Source organism: Hemicordylus capensis, chromosome 1 (genome assembly GCF_027244095.1).
Source record: "Hemicordylus capensis ecotype Gifberg chromosome 1, rHemCap1.1.pri, whole genome shotgun sequence".
Classification (NCBI taxonomy): Eukaryota; Metazoa; Chordata; class Lepidosauria; order Squamata; family Cordylidae; genus Hemicordylus; species Hemicordylus capensis.
Window position 1 is genome coordinate 259040515 of NC_069657.1, and position 17770 is coordinate 259058284.

Genomic DNA, 17770 nt, shown 5'->3' on the forward strand with positions numbered 1-17770 from the left:
GGCTTTACGTTGTTAGTGGAGGCTACTAGCACTAACATTGCTAGCTGACATATCTAGGCCCTGAGTTTCCCACACCACGCCCAGGAATACTTGGTGAAGTTCTCCCACTTGGTGAAGAAGGAACAAAGCGATTTCTAATCTCACTCCAGCTACACACTAACTAGGTGGCCCTAAGAAAGGCACAATTCTCTCAGCCACACCTCTCACTCCCCACCAACCTGGAATATGCAGATAATAATGGAGGAGAACTGGTCTTGTGGTAGCAAGCATGATTTGTCCTCTTAGCTAAGCAGGGCCTACCCTGGTTGCATACGAATGGGAAACTTAATGTGTGAGCACCGTAAGATATTCCCCTCAGGGGATGGAGCCACTCTGGTTCCAAGTTCCTTCCCTGGCATCTCCAAGATAGGGTTGAGAGAGATTCCTGCCTGCAACCTTGGAGAAGCTGCTGCCAGTCTGTGTAGAGAATACTCAGCGAGATGGACCTATGGTCTGACTCAGTATATGGCAGCTTCCTATGTTCATATTTATATTTCTTATCTTATAAAATTATATCTTATCCCTGCGAGGATCCAGATTTCTGGTCACAGAAATGTGCCATCATGGTTGTGGAGTATCCCTCTTCACACATACACTGCCATTTCTGTGAGCAGCCACAGAAAGCCAATTTTGTTCTGTCGGACAAAGGAAGGTGACTGACATGCCAGGCTGAGACTTCTGATCTGCTTTCAACACTTGTAATTGTGTGCAGAAGCATATAACAGCTACTTTGTTCCAAATACATTGATGCTGTTATGCATCTGGGCTCAGTTCAAAGTTATGTTTCTGAAATCTGAAACTCTTTATGGCCCGGGGCGGAGTTGTCTTTAGGATCAGTTGCCCACATATCAGCCTGCCCGACCATTAAGATCTGCTACAAAGTTCTGCTCTCTGGACTGCCAATAGCTGAGACTTGATTGGTGGGGACCAAGAAGAAGGCCTTTTTAGTGGTGGCCCCGCAACTCTGGACCCTATGGAGATTTGTCCTCCCCCTCCGCAATTTCTGTTTTTAACATCTGAAGGCTCACCTTTTTTAAAAAAAAAGTCTTCCCCTCTGTGATAAGGTTTTATTATGGTTGCTCTTCCATTTGTTTTTACTGCTGGTCTGTTTTTGTCATATTGCTTTTATTATATTTTATTGTTTTTACTTATTCGAATTGCTGTTTTGTGAGTTGCTTTGAGATTTATGAAAAACTGGATATCAATTTATCAAATAAATAAATAGATAAATCTTTGAAATGCACCATTAAAATGCAACCAGCAGTTCATAAAGATATTTCTAATTTCGGTTCTAAGTGGTTGGCTTCAGGTATGTTGGTGTTCCTCAGGAATAATTTCTCTAAAGCCAGTAGAGTTACAATGTCAGCATGCAGGAGGTCAGTACACAGTCTTTGGACGGCTCGTGCCATTACTTAATGCAGCGTTTGCTGTTTTCCTGCATCATTTACAATGATGTATAGTTTTTTTAAGAATGGCTGTCAGTCCATCTGTTACAGTAAGCCCTATCTTTAGCTACTGCCTTAGGTTCTTAACTGCTATTTGAAACCTTTGAACAGTGCTTACTTTTATGAGTTTAGAACAGGGGCTATAAATCCCTCTGTCACTGGAGAGGAAAGCAGAAGGTTCTCCTGTGTTCAACTTGCTGCATTGAGTAAAGTATATATGGCAAACAGAATTTACATATTTAAGTAATGATAGTTCAGGAGCAAAATTAAATCATTCTCGCTTCTCCTTGCACTGAGGCACATGAACTGGAACTGTAATAAAAGAAGAATCTCATCAACTAACCACTGGCCACCAAAGTCATTTGTCCGTTATTGACCCACAGCATAATTTAATGGTGTGGAAAACTGATACAAACAGAGTCTTTTATTCCTCTCTCTGGATTAGGAAAGCCTTTGTATGTACTTGGGGCGGGGAAGGCAAGGTTAAAGTAGTCTTTTGTTATTTTCTAGACAGGATTCTTTGCAATTCTTTAAGAACTGGAGCACATTTTGCAAACATCACACAGAGGCCTTAACCATACCCATGGCTGTGTTACTGCTGGCTCAATTGTCACCTGCATTTTCTACTGCATGGAAGCCAGAGATGATATGCATAGGAATGGTAACTGACATGTGTTTCCTTTTTCTCTACTTAATTGTTCATCCCAGCTGTTTCTGCTTATGTGCTGTGCGGGTGGTTAAGTTGAGAGCCAGAGTAACCTAGAGCTTAGTGCTAGAAGCTCTGGGAAAATGTCCAATTCATCCTCTCAGCCATAGATAAGTACAAGTTGAGGGAGAAAGCAATAATTTGATTTATGACATGGATTCATGATAGAGCTGTGGCCCCTAGTTGCACCCTATGCATCTCCTGAGGTTTGCATTTTTCTTGACATGCACATATTTCTGGAAACAGCGAAATATATGCATTCCTTGTTTAAGAATCAGTGCACACATGTGATTTATTCAATTTCTATATAGTATTTATGCATTTTCTCTAGCAAGCTAAGATAATAGTTTTGAATTTAAAAAAAATATTGAGGAATGTGACATGAAGTATTTCTATCTGTCTATCCATCCCCCAGAAGACAAGGGTAATTTTTAGCCTACTTTCCAGCAGGTTTATGAGATCATCCCACATTCCGTGTGTTTGTGTGTGTGTGTCCCTATCAATTTAGCAGTGCCAGGACCAATATGAACCAAAGTAGATACAGTTGTAGGGATACATAGGGACACCTCAGTGACATAGTTTCTGATAATGTCATCCACCCCAATTCAAGATGGCGGATGCATAAACATTTGAAACTCCAGTGGGCTAACTTGTGAACTGTCCAGCTAATATGAACCAAATTTGCAACAGCTGTAGGGGCATATAGGAACACCAGAACAGTGTAGTTTGTGATGATGTCACCCACCCCAATTCAAGATGGCAGATGTGCAAATGTTTGAGGCACAAATGGGCTAACGTGCACCGTTTAACTGATTTGCACCAAAGTTGGTCCCATTGTAGTGAGTGACACACAGGGACACCTCAACAGCATGGTTTGTGATGATGTCATCCACCCCAATTCAAGATGGCAGACATGTGAACATCTGAGGTACAATTGAACTAACTTGTGAACTGCCTATTCTAATTGAACCAAATTTGCTACAGGTGTAGGGACACATAGGGATAGCTCAAGGGAGTAGTTTGTAATGATATCATCCACCCTGATTCAAGATGGTGTATATGTGAATGTTTGAGGTGCAAGAGGGAACTGATTTGCACCAAATGTGTACAGTTGTAGGGACACATAGGGACACGTCAAGCACATAGTTTGTGATGATGTCATCCACCCCAGTTCAAGATGGCAGACACATGAACACTTGAGGCACAAGTGGGCTAACGTATGAACTGCCTAACCGATCTGGACTACATTTAGTCCACTTGGGATAATGAAAGGAAAGTAGGCAGATTAGTTCTTACTAGAACAACTGTTTCACTTATCCATTGGCCATGGGAATGTGCTGGATCACTTGGGTGGGTGCAGATACCCCACCTTTTCAATTAAGATTTGTTCTGCTTTCATTCATAGCCTGTCCCACTTATTCAGTTTTGTAGACCTTGTGCTTTGTTAGGGAGTTACTCAGTCTTTTATTTTGTATTTTATTTTAAATTTAATTGCTGCATCTTGTTGATCTTTTATTCAGTTTTAGTTAGTACACATTCTAAAGCTTTTATTCTTGTTTCATTGGGTTTAGGGTTCAACAAAACCTCTTAGCAGTAGCCTGAATTCATGAAAATAATTATAATCTGGGTTACTACCATTAACTGCATTGCTGCCAGGAACAGCTGTAATGTGTAGTGGCACCATCATCCTAGCATTCTGGTGCCTAGCAAGAGAATTGTCATGTGAGTGGTACCACTTCTGGGAGGTTGCTGATGCTGGTGTGGAAACTGCCTGCTCCAGGTATCAGAATTACATGGTGGCTGATCACATCATTCTAAAGATAGCAGACTTAGCAGAATGAGTAATCACTCAGTGGCCATTTCTATCAATCTCCATCTGATGCTTGTGAGGTATCCCAACTCTAAGACATGAGTATTCACAGTTTTGACAATCAATTCCTATCCTACCACAGATAGGCAATTTAATCCTATTTTGCAACAGGCAGTATAGATGTTCTGTTAAACAGATAAAAAATCTGGGTCCTGTAGCATATAGAAGGGGTGGGAAGGCTACCAGGAGCTACCCCCGCCCCCCCCGGCACCTCTTTGGCGGGAACTTTGGGAGTTACCAGCATAAACCTGCATCTTGGGGAGGCAGAACCAGTAACAAAATAGCAGTCTGTACAAATATCTAATCGCCTTAATTCACAGATAATTTTCTTGCTGGTCAAGAGGGGAGCAAGAGACAGTGCTTTGTGGGAGAAGAAACTAGAAAGTAAAAGCAATCCTGGTTGGTGTGTGTGTGTGTGTGTGTGTGTGTGTGTGAGAGAGAGAGAGAGAGAGAGAGAGAGAGAGAGAGAGAGAGAGAGAGAGAGAGAGAATGAATGAATGATGCCCACATGTTCCCACTCAGCCAGCCAATAGGATTCGAAGTATTGGCTGGAAGGAAGGGAGGGAGCAAGTACTTCAGATAAACCTGGGAGCTACCAATAACTCTTGACCAATTCCTGCCCCTGGTGTGCAGTTGAAGCAGCATCTTGTATGAAGGGGGTCAGAAATACCTTGCATCAGGGGCATAGCAAGGTTGGAGTGGGCCCAGAGACAAGATTTTAAAATGCCCCCCCCCCGAAGTTCAGCTCATGTAGTAAAGAAATCTTAAATGAGGCTGAATAATGGTAACAAAAAGCATAAATATATCTGTATCTATATCTGTATCTATATCTATAGCTATAGCTATCTCTTATGTGCCACAACAGAACATCTTCCTAAATTATTTTGTAGAAGGTTTTGTAAATTGTGGACAATGCAAGTCATTTAATGGTACTAGAGAAAGACATTCTGTTTGGGTACCTCCAGGTCTTAATACACATATCAGTTTCGGAGGATGAATACAACTGAAGGAAGCCCAGGCAGGTGCACGACTGGGGGAGTCAGTCATGTGACTTGCCCCTGCCCCCCCAAGACAGTAGGCCCCCAGACAACTGTCTCCCCTTGTCCTATTATAGTTACGCCCCTGCCTTGCATACATTTTTTTTAAAGACCTTACCACTAAGGGACCCCACTACAGAATTCCTTCATTTTTCTTGCCTTCTGCAGAATACACAGGGGTGTAGTGAGAAATTCTTCACTGGGGGATACAGATACCAAATATTATATTATAATTATTTATTTACACAGTCAGGCAGGTATTATTTCATCCAGACATCGAGTCCTTCCCAAGCACCTGGGATGGCTGAATTTTATTATCAATGTTGTTGCTGTTGTTATAGATATCGTTGCAGAATATAGGCTGTTTCCAGTAAAGTTGCTTTTTGTAATTGGCTGATGGTGATTTCTGTGGCCCCTATGGTGTTGAGGTGCTCTTCAAGGTCTTTTGGAACTGCACCCAGGGCCCCAATTACCACTGGGATTATTTTAGTCTTCTTCTGCCACAGCCTTTCAATTTCAATTTGTAGATCTTTGTATTTTGTGATTTTTTCTATTTCTTTTTCTTCTATTCTGCTATCCCCTGGTATTGCTATGTTGATTATTTTAACTTGTCTTTCTTTCTTCTCGACTACAGAAGCTGCTTATTAGTTAATAAGTGTTGCATCACTTCATCTGCTATTATTCCAGTTAATAATTTGAACACGGTTGGCTGGCAGGTTATCGGTCTATAATTACTTGGAACTGCACCTTTTGCTGGGTCTTTCATTATGAGATGAGTTTTCCCAGTTGTTAGCCGTTGTTCAGTATCACCTCCTTGCAAAATGTGATTGAACTGTTTTGATAGTTGTTTATGAAGGCTTGTTAGGTATTTAACCCAAAAGCCATGCAGTTCATCGTTGCCTGGTGCAGTCCAATTTTTAATTTTCTTTGCTCTTTCACTTATTAATTCTGGTGTTATTATAAGATCTTGCATTATTATTATTATTTTACACAGTCAGGCAGGTGTTATTGGCTGGTTTGTTTTATCCCGACATCGAGTCCTTCCCAAGGACCTGGGATGCCAGAATTTTATTGTATTCTGCTCTTCCTCCAAAGAACCCAGAGCAGTGTACTACATACTGAAGTTTCTCCTCACAACAACCCTGTGAAGTAGGTTAGGCTGAGAGAGAAGTGACTGGCCCAGAGTCACTCAGCTAGCATCATGGCTGAATGGGGATTTGAACTTGGGTCTTCCCGGTCCTAGTCCAGCACTCTAACCACTATACCACACTGGCTCATCAACATATGGGTTATGTTGTTTCTTATCTTGTAATGTTATCATAGGAGCAGTAAAGGAGGTACTAATTAGGGATGTGTGAATTGATTCGGGTACAAATTGATTTGTACCCGAATCTCGCTGATTCGGGCAATTTGGAGACAAATGGAGACAAATGGAGACAAATGGGCAATTTGGGCAATTTGGAGACAAATGGAGACAAATGGAGACAAATCATCCCTGTGGTCCAATGGCAATTCGGGCAATTTGGAGACAAATGGAGACAAATGGAGACAAATGGAGACAAATCATCCCTGTGGTCCAATGGCTAGATTTGGGTCCAAATAGAATCATGCCAGATTCGATTTTAATAGATTTGAGATTCGGATTCCTTCTGTTAATTTCCCCAGATTCCCAGCTTTAATTTAATTTAATTTTTTAAGCTAAGCTCTAGTCCTTGTAGCAGTGGAGCTATGGAGCAAAATGTGTTCTCACTATTTTTCAATTTTTTTTATTCTTTGATGTATGATAACTTTTCCTTAATAAATCCCTATGAAGATTCATTACACACCTCCATTTCTTCTTTTCATTTTGATTGTCTTTGGACAGTGCCAACTGTCAACTGCCATGTGCCAACTACACCCCCTCCCACCTGCAAGGCAGTGGGGTACTATTCAGTATATGTTTTAGGAATTTTTTTCAAGTGTTTTGACTCTTTTGTGTCTAACAACTTTTACTCATAATGAATCCCTATGAGGATTCATTACACACTAAAAACCTCAAAAATTCCTAAAATATAAATTGAGTACCCAGTGGCTTGTGGGGTAGTTGGCACATGGGATGCCACAAATTCCCCACCCCCACCCGCAAAGCAGTGGGGTCAAAATGAACAGAAGAAATGAAGGTGTGTAATGAAGACAACAAAGAATCTAAACACTTCAAAAATTCCTAAAAAATAAACTGAGTACCCCAGTGTGCGCGTGCATGGGGTGGTGGTGTAGTTGACACATGGCAGTTGACAGTTGACACTGTCCAATGACAGTCAAAATGAACAGAAGAAATGAAGGCGTATAATGAATCCTCATAGGGATTCATTATGAGGAACAGTTATTAGACACACAACAGTTATTAGAAGTGTTTAGATTAAACACTTCAATATTCCCAAAAAATGAACTGAGTACCCCAGTGCTGCTGCATGTACACAGAGGTCAGAATAGTAGCATTTTGGTCCAAAAGGATGCTCGGAACATTTTGAGTGTTCCGAGCTGAGAAGGGGGGAGTGTTGCAGGAGGGGGGTTGTAGTTGGCACATAGCAGTTGACAATTGGCACTGTCCAATTACAGTAAAAATGAACAGAAGACATGAAAGTGTGCAAGGAATCCTCATAGGGATTCATTATGAGGAGAAGTTATTATACAGCAAAGCATCCAAACACTTGAAAAATAGTGACTGCACATTTTGCTGCATAACTCAGCTTTGAATCCCCATTATTTCCTATGGTGGAAATACACAAAATTAGTAAAAACTAAAATCATTAAAAATCAACCAAGTGCCCCACTGCCTTGAAATTTGAGTGGTAAATGGTACCCATGGGGACCTACCCACCACCAAAATCTGGTGCCCTTAGGACTTTTATAAGTGGTACAAATAGATCCATATAAAATTGAATCAAATCCAAATAGAATCTGGAGTGATTCCAGGGGACAGATTCGGACACAAAACAAATCAGGGTTGATTCAATTTAGGCACAAATCGAATTGAAACAATTGATTCATGCACATCCTTAGTGCTAATGGTGCTTAGGAAACACCACCCCTCCTGCAATGTATCAGCAACAATAGCACAGGAAATGGAGAACATATTGTGACTAGGGATGTGCAGAACGTTCCGTTGGTAGAATGTTCCAAGCTCAGTACAGGATGTTTTGAGTGTTCCCAGTTTGGAACAGAATGTCCTTCAAATTTAGGACCATTCCGAGCTCAGAACAGAACCCCCCCCCCACCCCCGGTTCTCAGCTCGAAACACTCAAAATGTTCCGAGCACCCTTTTGGACCAAAATGCTGCTATTTCTGACCTCTGTGTACATGCAGCAGCCATTTGCATGGTGAGCACCACCATACAAATGGCTGGCGCATATGCACAGAGGTCAGAAGAGCACCATTTTTTAGTCCAAAATGGTGCTTGGAATGTTCCAACTCGGAACAGGGTCGTTCCATTAGAACAATTGCTTGACTGGTTGTTCCGACAGAATGTCCCACCCATTTGCATTCCATTCCAAGCTCAGAACAGAATGCATGGGGAGTTGCATGCACATTCCTAAGTGTGACTCCTCTGACATGCAAAATAAAGCATTTAAGATTGTTTAGACCTTGATCTCTTGTATTTGTTAACTGTGTTCACATTTCCTTGGTACGACCAATTGACTTTGTCCTATGTTGTATACCTAAACTGTATTTCTAGAAGCTGAGGTTTTAAATTACTGAAATGCTAGGAATTTGAGAACTGAAAGAAAGTTTAATGGGGGTGGGGGGCAGAATTATCATTTGAGAGCACTATTTGCCCCCTTGTTCCTACACCCATGAGAATATACCCTGTAGGATATTACAGAAGAGGTGATCTAAGAGGGTACCAAAGACAGCTGCTGCAGTAGATCTGGGTTCAGGTTCAGGGCCTCAGCACAGGACACAGAAACATAGGAAGTTGCCTTTTACCAAATCAGACCATTGGTCCACTGAGCTCAGTATTGTCTACTCTGACTGGCAGTGGCTCTCCAAGTTTTCAGGCAGGAATCTTTCCCAGCCCTACCTGGAGATGGCAGGGATTGAACCTGGTACCTTCTGCATGCAAACACATACTCTACCACTGAGCTACTACAGGTCCATCCCCTAAGGAAAATATCTCACATGTAGTCACCCATCCAAATGCAAGCCAAGACAGACCCTGCTTAGCAAGGGGGCAATACATGCTTGCTACTGCGAGACCAGCTCTCCACCCAAATGATCATGATGTGGCTAATTGTGCCTGTGTGCCTACACTAGGACCTTTATGCCCAGTTTTATCAACTGCTGTCTCAGACTAGCACTCCCATTTTGTCCAGTGGGTTATTAACAAGTAAAACAGCTTATGGAACCATATACCAGAGAAGAGAGCATTAAATGAGTTGTCTGTAGGCCCTGGTGAACAAAAGGAACAACAAAAGGCAAAAAGAGATGAAGTCAAACAGGCTTCCTTAGGGGAACTGTTCCATTACAATGCCACTCCTACTGAGAAGGCTGTGTACATTGCCACTTGGAATTATGCTACTCCATCAACACTATGTGTGAAATATAAAATACCATAGCTACCATTTTGAGTCATACCTGCCCAACAAAAGTGCTTTCCTAACCCCACATGGCTTGGGTTCTCCTTCCTGAAAGTCTCAAAAACCTGATTACTACATCTGTTCCTTGCGATACGTGGTGACAGCATTTCTTTGAAGCCAAAATGGTGGCACCTTGCCACAAAATCCCCCAAGAGCTCCCTCTGAAATTTATGGCTGGTGTCATCATTTACTGGTAGGGAATTAAAAAGAAACACACACAGAGAAAATCAACCTTGGCCTGTTTTGCCACAGACACATCTATCTTTAGCTTAAAAAGTGCAGGACCCATAAAAGGGTTTTGCCTGCATAACCCGCAGCTATAAATCACAGCTGGCAGCACTACCTTGGCACAATGGCTAAATGATACGTGCAGTCCACAGTTTAAAATGGAGGCCCTCGGGGGGAAAGAAAAACTGGATCTTGATGAGGAAGTACATTAATAAATACAAACACAGGGATTTCAATGGAAGGATTTAAGCAGCAGAGCATGGCAGGAATCTGCAGCTAGTGCTGCCTGAACGACAGGCAGCGAGTTTTGATTGAAAACGGGCTATTAATGGATACGGTTGAGACACAGTTTCAGTTTAAAGATGAACTGGCCGTAGAGCGGCAAATTGTGGAGCACTTATCCTGCTGAGCCATGTAATCAGGGAATGAAGTTGTAATTGTTGCTCTCCTTGTTTTGCTTCTTCTGGAGAGCAGGATATAGGATTCAATTTAACAAACAATTTGCCACAGGGGTCATCCCTGCTGAGTGGCAAAGCAAAGCTTTCTGGGGACTTTTCTTGCCTGCATCTTTGTGGCTTTAAAAACCTGTTGCATACTGGGTGACAAAAGGAAAGCGAAAGCCGCAGCAAGGTGGCTAGCATTTCTTGATGAACCCAAGCAGGGGCTCATCATCGGCACTCTCCGCTGACCCCCGCTCCCATTTTCCTGTCTAGCTCTTTTCTCCAACTCTCTCACAGCAAATTGGGTTGGGGCACGACTGAACCTTTTCTTCTCTTGGGAGCAGGGGTGTAGGGAGAACATGCAGGAATGAAGCGTCAGTATTTCTTGGCTTCTCTGGCTGTCAGAGTGGGCATGGCCATGGAGACGATCAAGGAGAGCGCCTGCACTTCTGAATTTGCAGCGACACCACTGCTTGAGACTGAGGTTCCATATTCTGCCTGCTTTGCCACCCCTCAGAAACATTCTACTGGAAAGGATAATCTCACAGGAAATCCAACAAGAGCCTTGTCTCCCCCTTCTATATTTTCTGCAGTGGTCACAGCCGAGCAGCCAAACTCAACTACTGCTTTTGAAAAATATTCAGCAGCATGCCTGTCAGGTCAGGGCCAATTCATACAATCTTTGTACTTGTGGCAAGCCCATTTCCTTTCAATTTAACTCAGAATGTGCTCAGATAAACCAGTTATCTGACTAAAGAAAGGCAGAAGAATAAAATAGGAAGGAGAGGGAAGTAAGGCAATGGGGCCATTCACACAACCTACTGGGCAGGTGGAGCGGTGTTGGGAGGCTTCTCAAACGTTGCCTTTCCCCCAGATGATCATTGTTTAGCTGGTGGGAGCGAGGAGCATGCTCCCACACAATCCCTGCTGCTCCATACATTGTGCAGCAGTGAGGATTGCTCTGAGTTGGGGATTCATCAACCTGGCCTCCGAGAATCCTACAGTGCACCACACATTAAGCTTAGTGCACTGTGGATTTCCTCAAGAGACGAGTGCTCTAGTTGCCCATCTCTGTGTCAGTGTGAGCTGCAAGCAGCTCACGCTGACACACGATCTTTGGAGCCAGGTTAAGGATGCGTTTCACCCTTAACCTCAGCTAAGAGCCGGGCCATGGGACTGGGTTTAGTGCTGCAGCACCACCGGGATCTGTGCCGGTCCCAGCGGTTCTTAAGCCTGGGCTTGGCTGCTCATGAGAACAGCTTCAATATGTATTTTGTCTTTTTGGCATTATTTGCAGGTCATTCAAATTCAGATTCAAGCAAGCCCAACCCTGTAAGCTCAGGATGAATAACAATAGAAAAAGTAAGTCACCAGGAAACAGAATAACATTTCCACCATGTTTCAACTTCATTGACATTTCCCTACCTGCTCTTGACTTAAACCAGAGCTCTGAAGACCAGCCCCAATGGGTAGGTGATCACAGTTGGTTTACAGTAGGAGTCAGTTCCATAAGTGGTAGGTGTTGGGAGTTGCCAGGAATGCCTCTCTGTGAGCTCTCCTCTCTGCCTGGACCTGATGCAAAGTTGGTATCATGAGGAAGGCATCTTCAGTGGTTCTCAGAGTGGTTCATAAGGGAGGAAGTGGTCTCTCAGGTATGTTGGTCCTAAGCCATTTAGGGCTTTATAGGTTAAACACAGCTCCCTGATTTTCTTCAAGAAGAAAACAGGAAGGAAGCACAAATATCAGAGGTCTGATGTAACATGCCCTTGGCAGCCTATTTTTATAGGTGGTAGGTCACTACATTCTACACCAGTGGATACTTTCAAATGGTCTTCAAGAACAGGCCCCCATCAAGTACTTTGTAGTAGTCTAGCCTTGAGGTGACAGAGGCATTATTAATTATGGTCACCAGGTACTTATTAGACAGAAAAAGTTACAGATTTCTCCTTTGGTAGAACTGACAACCCCTGACTTTTCAGGCATAGCTAAGAATCCAGAATCTCTTTAAGTTGCAGATCTTACACACAAAAAACAAGATCTTACAGATTAGTTTTAAGCTCCTACCCACAAAAAAGAGAGGAATTCCCTTGCAAGCATTTCAGTGGGCTGCATGGTAGTGTGGCAGATGACAAGCTGTGCTGAAATGTTCAGATGACCAGTCCTGATTCGGAGGTAACTGTAAAGGTGGAAGCAAGTTTAGTTGTATAGTGTATAGCAAGTTGTATAGTTTAGTTATATAGCAAGTTTAATTGTAAACCGCCCTGAGCCATTTTGGAAGGGCGGTATAAAAATTGAATAAATAAATAAATAATAGTGCTCAGTGCCTCAGTTTCCCACTTGTTCAGTGCTGTTAGCACAAAGTATTTGCATACATGCAGCAATATCTACTGTGGTGGCACAGAGAGCTACTAGGAGCTTTGGAGAAGGTTTCATATTTGCAAAGCCCTGAGAATCTGCTCATGCTTAACTAAAGGGCAGATCCATTGTAAGCATGGAATCGCAATGCAGAACAATCCCTGGTGTGCATGTTGGAAATGACTTCTGCCTGTTGTAATGGACGTCAATGTGAATCCCTTGATGTATTGTGCTTATTATAAAGCCCTTACTCCTTTTAATGCATTCCCGAAGCAAACACTCTGTAGGGGAAATAATCTCATTATAGTGAATCACTGTGATTTTAATGGGCATTTTACTTTTTTAAGAGGCCAACATCTGTTCTGCCTCTAAACTGAAGCCACAAAAAGCCCACGCACACATTTCAGTTTTATAACCAGCAACAAAACAAACAACTGAGACAAAGAGCACTCCACCTACAAGAATGATTAAATACATCCTGTGCAACGCACTGCATGTAGTTGGTACGATATTGCCCACATCTCATTTTAGCATTTGAGGCTCTGACAGGAATGTTGGCATGTAAGTGAGCAATAGTGTCTGAAGGCCCTCTAACAGACAGACTGTGAGGCTATTCTTACCATCGGCTAAAATTGGGCTAGGGGAGCCTAGCCCGATTTTAGCGGACCGTGAGAACCACCGGGCTCACAGGTGAGCCAGGTTGCCTCACAGTGAGTAACCCACTTCTGCAGCCTACCCCTTAGCCCAGGTTAGCGGAGTGAGTGCTCCACTAACTGGGTTTTCTGGATAGTGTGTTGCCACACTGCAGCACCTCATGAGGAGACCCCTGAACAGGAGGCTAAAAAGCAGCCTCCTGGCTCGGGGGTCTCTCCAGCATGTTCTGTGCACTTGTGCAGAGCATGCTGGAATTCCTGGGGGCCACGTGGCCCCCAAACTCCCAAGCCCCCGCCGGCTCCGTGATGGAGCTTGCAGTTGTGTGGGCGGCTGATCCAGCCACCCGGGGAGGGCTTAATGATCGCCTGTGGGGAGAGCGGGCTTAGCCCACTCTCCCTGCAAACCCTCTGGAGGCGGGTCTCACCGATCATGAGACCCGCCTCTGTGTCTTTAGCACAAATTGGTCAGTGATGGGCACCAGTGTTGCGGGGAAAACCCCTCTAGAATCTAGCCTTCCTGTTTGATTCAGCCACTGGCTTTCATCCTTCTATCGCCTGGATAGAGAATGGGGCATCTTGCCAGAACCAAAGAGGATTAGGCTCAATTCTCGCCGATATACTTGCTGTCCAACTGAATGGAGTCAAACAACAAGGGTGCGTTGCTCAAAAAAGCTTTTATTTCATGTCATGAAAGGCACAAGTATCATCAGAGAGCATCTGGCTGATACTGCGTGCCCAAGTCAACTGCTTGGAAGTTTTTATAGGTCTCAAACATACAAGCATATCAACAAAGCGATTAATACACGTTATTAGTTATTAAACTTACATATTTCAGAGGTGTCATCTAGAGCCTGAGAAGATGAGTTACTACCTGGCTTTTATGACAACTTTAATCCCTATGGTATCTCTTCGTACCAGCAAGACCCTCTTTCTGCTGACTGAGGAATTTAGCTAGTGCCGTATGTTTGACCACTCCTGGTACCTGTTATCTCTGGTGGGCCTCTCAACCCACATTCTTGAGAGGGGGCCTCCCGCTCTTGACTTTGGCCTCTGTTACCGAGAGGCTTCTCAACTCTGAATAACCTGCTAGCTTCATATTCCATTAGGGATATGAACCAAACTTTTGAGTTATACTTTGATACACACTTTTATATACTTATTTGTAGGCCTGGATTAAACAATTCGTTATAACCAGGAGCTGGAACCCTGACTAGGGGTAGTATATTTTCAACTTGAAAAATAAGATCACCTTTCCGATAATTTTAAAAAAATTAAATAAAAAGGAAGGAGGTCAGGTCTACCAGTTGATTTGAATGGGGCAGCCATGGGGATCATGGCAGTAGACCTGGCTGCTGGCACAACAGAGGCCAGGTCTACTCAGGGTCTTGTAGGCATGGCAGGTAGATCTGGCCTCCTGTGCTACGGTAGCCCTGGCTATTGGCAGCACAAAGGTAGCCAGGTCTATCTGCTGGCTTTTTTTCTTGGACTGCTAGCCCTGGTCACTGGCTTGAAGGTAGTGGACAAATGCTGGATAGATGGCCTTGCTTCAAGGGCATTCCTCTTTTTCATGGAAATGAGGACATGTCCAGGGGAAATTGAGACATCTGGGAGCTCTAACCCTGACTGAACATAGCCTTCCCTCACTAGATCAATTATCTGCATTTTCCTGTATTCCCTTCCATGTGTAAATTGGCTACCCAGGTTCCATCCTCTTATCTTTGTTGCATGTATGTCATGGTTGTACTACAACTCAAGTTGATGATTTGGAAAAAAAGTGGGGGAGGAAGAAAGCACAGATAGCTTAACTACTGCAGTATAGACTCTCCCATGGTTTCCAAAGCAGAAATCTAAGTGTTGGTGGTGGATGTACCCTGGAAGTTGGATAAACAGCCATTTCAATAGACCTCCTGCCCTAGACAGATGTCTTTTATGATAGATAAGCCATCCCTGCCTCTATCTATATTTATAGCAAGCTAGGAGGTTACCATCTGCTTTATTAACATTTTCCTGAAAGAGCCTCTTGCTTAAAAATCCCCACGTTCTTGCACCTCAGTTGGAAATTATTATTCCTAATAGCACTGAGCCAGCAATCAACATCCTCATTTGTGTTATCTTTCATCCTTTCCCCTAAAGGTTGACTGAGCTCTGTGTGGCTCAGCTGTTTCTTCTGCCAATAAACAGTTCCAACTGCCTCCAGATTTGTTGAAGTTGGCAACATCCAGCCATGGTGAGCACACAACTGAGGAGAAGACTGAACCAGGTAGAGTGGTCTGTTCCTAAAATAGAAATTGAAGCCACCAATGGTGGGGAGTCTATAATGACGTTATTGGAAGGTATGCTTCAAAATGAGAAACAGTCTCTGCTGACCAGGCCCTTTCCAGACTCTGCATTGTCTGCATGGGGCTAATTTATGTTCTAGACTTGCCATATTGCCAGTAATTTTGAGTGTTACCCAGTTCAGGATTTGACCTGAAGTTTGGGGGTTTTAAGGTCCTTCTCAGAGTCTCTGGGGAAGGAGCAAAATATATTAAAGTAAGGGGACAGAACTAAGGGAGGCAGGCTACTCTCTGCTTGGCTTGAGGAGAGTTTTTGCTATTAGCTCCACCTGATATGAGGCACAGTCCAGGCACTGCCCTCAGAACCACCAGGTGCCTACGTGGGGCACTACCCCACCCTATCCCATTCTGTTCCCTGACCGATGAGACATTACCCTTTAGCTCACAGTTTCTGCTCCTCAGACTGTCTGGGGACCTAATTAGGGGTGTGCAATTCGGGTATTCGGTGATTCGGTTCAGGACCCGAACCGAATCACCCCTGTTCTGTTTTGTGCCCGAATATGGGCCACCCGAATCACCCTTGATTCGGTTCGGATTTGGATTTAATCTGAATCTGAATCTGAATTGATTTGGGGGGTAAAAAAGGAGCCCAGTGGCAAAATTTTGGGGTGGGGTGGTAGTGCCCAATGGGTGGAGTCTACCACCCCAATTTCAGGGGAATTGGGCAAAGGGCTGATTTTTGGGGAATTTTTGAAGTTTTAGTGACTTTGGGGAAGTTCGGGGGCATAGCATGGGATCTGGGCAAAAGGAGTGGGGTGGGGTGGTAGTGCCTAATGGGTGCAGGCTACCACCCCAATTTCAGGGGGATCGGGCAAAGGGCTGATTTTTGGGAAATTTCTGAAGTGTTCATGTCTTTGGGGCAGATTGGGGCAGATTGGGGCAGAAAGTGGGGCCTGGGGCAGAATAGTGGGGTGGGGTGGTAGTGCCTAATGGGTGGAGGCTACCACCCCAATTTCAGGGGTATTGGACAAAGGGCTGATTTTTTGAGAATTTTTGAAGTTTTAGTGACTTTGGGGCAGTTTGGGGGCAGAAAGTGGATCTGCCCCAAAAGAGTGGGGTGTGAATTCTCATTCTATCATAGCAAATGAGATTTTTTTCAATTAAACAACTCTCATGACCCCACTTTCACTTTTTCACACTCTCAATTACTATGAATATGAGGAAGTAGTCAATTTAGCACACTTCACCTTATGAAGACAAACCTCAGAAATTCACCAAATTCACTGCAGATGCAGTCCAAATTTCTGAGAGCGACCCTCCAAGTGCCTTGCTGTGTCTCAAATGCTGCACTACACTTAGGAAACAGGCCTGATAAAGGTTGAGGCCAGAGTGTGGATGTCTTAACCTCTGGCTTAAATGATCCCTCAACCCTCAGGCTTGGCTCCTCTAACCCTACAGGACAATTTCCTATCTTCCTGGAAAAGGGCCGTGTGGAATGAATGGTCACTCCTCAGTTTTAACCCCTCCACCCACTTGCTATGGACCATGACCAGGCGAAAACAGTATAATGGACACTGAGCGCCAGGCTGACCTAGGCAGGGTTCCATCTTTCCTGTCCCCAGAAAAACTCAGGTACTCTGCCTCCCCCACCGCGTACCTGTCACAGCTAGAAATCCAAAGCCACAGAAGGGCTTATACTCTTGCCCGTTGGCATGTCCTTCCCTCCACTGTAATGGAAGGCAAATACAGAAAGATCCCAGTTGCAGTGAGACTCTGTCCCTGTGACACTGGGGAGGTAGAAACCACAGAACATGTATTCCTCTTTTGCCCCTTTGACAGAGACATTTAGCCAAGCTTATATTTCCGCTACTTCACAAGTACCCTGGCCACCCTAACCATGTCTACATCTGGCTGCTGCGTTCGGATGAAGACCCGGCCTTCACGTATAACACCGCCGAATTCTGAGTGGCAGCTTGTAGGATCCGCTGGGTCGTGACTGCCAGGCCGTTCCCTTACATCAGTTCTGCATAGTTTTAAACCACTATTTTTTCTTTTTTAGTGTTCCTATTTAGATGCCTTATTTTATATACTCAGTTTTAGCTTTT

The 17770-nt window shown here is 43.8% G+C and overlaps 1 long non-coding RNA gene across 1 annotated transcript in view; it reads left to right on the plus strand.

The window, feature by feature from the left end:
- The window catches only part of LOC128351119 (uncharacterized), a 68295-nt gene that overhangs the window by 35753 nt on the left and 14772 nt on the right, over positions 1-17770 (plus strand). Inside the window, exons 2-3 of the long non-coding RNA XR_008319602.1 lie at positions 11679-11743; positions 15523-15649. This is a non-coding gene — a long non-coding RNA (uncharacterized LOC128351119). The remainder of the gene's footprint in view (positions 1-11678; positions 11744-15522; positions 15650-17770) is intronic.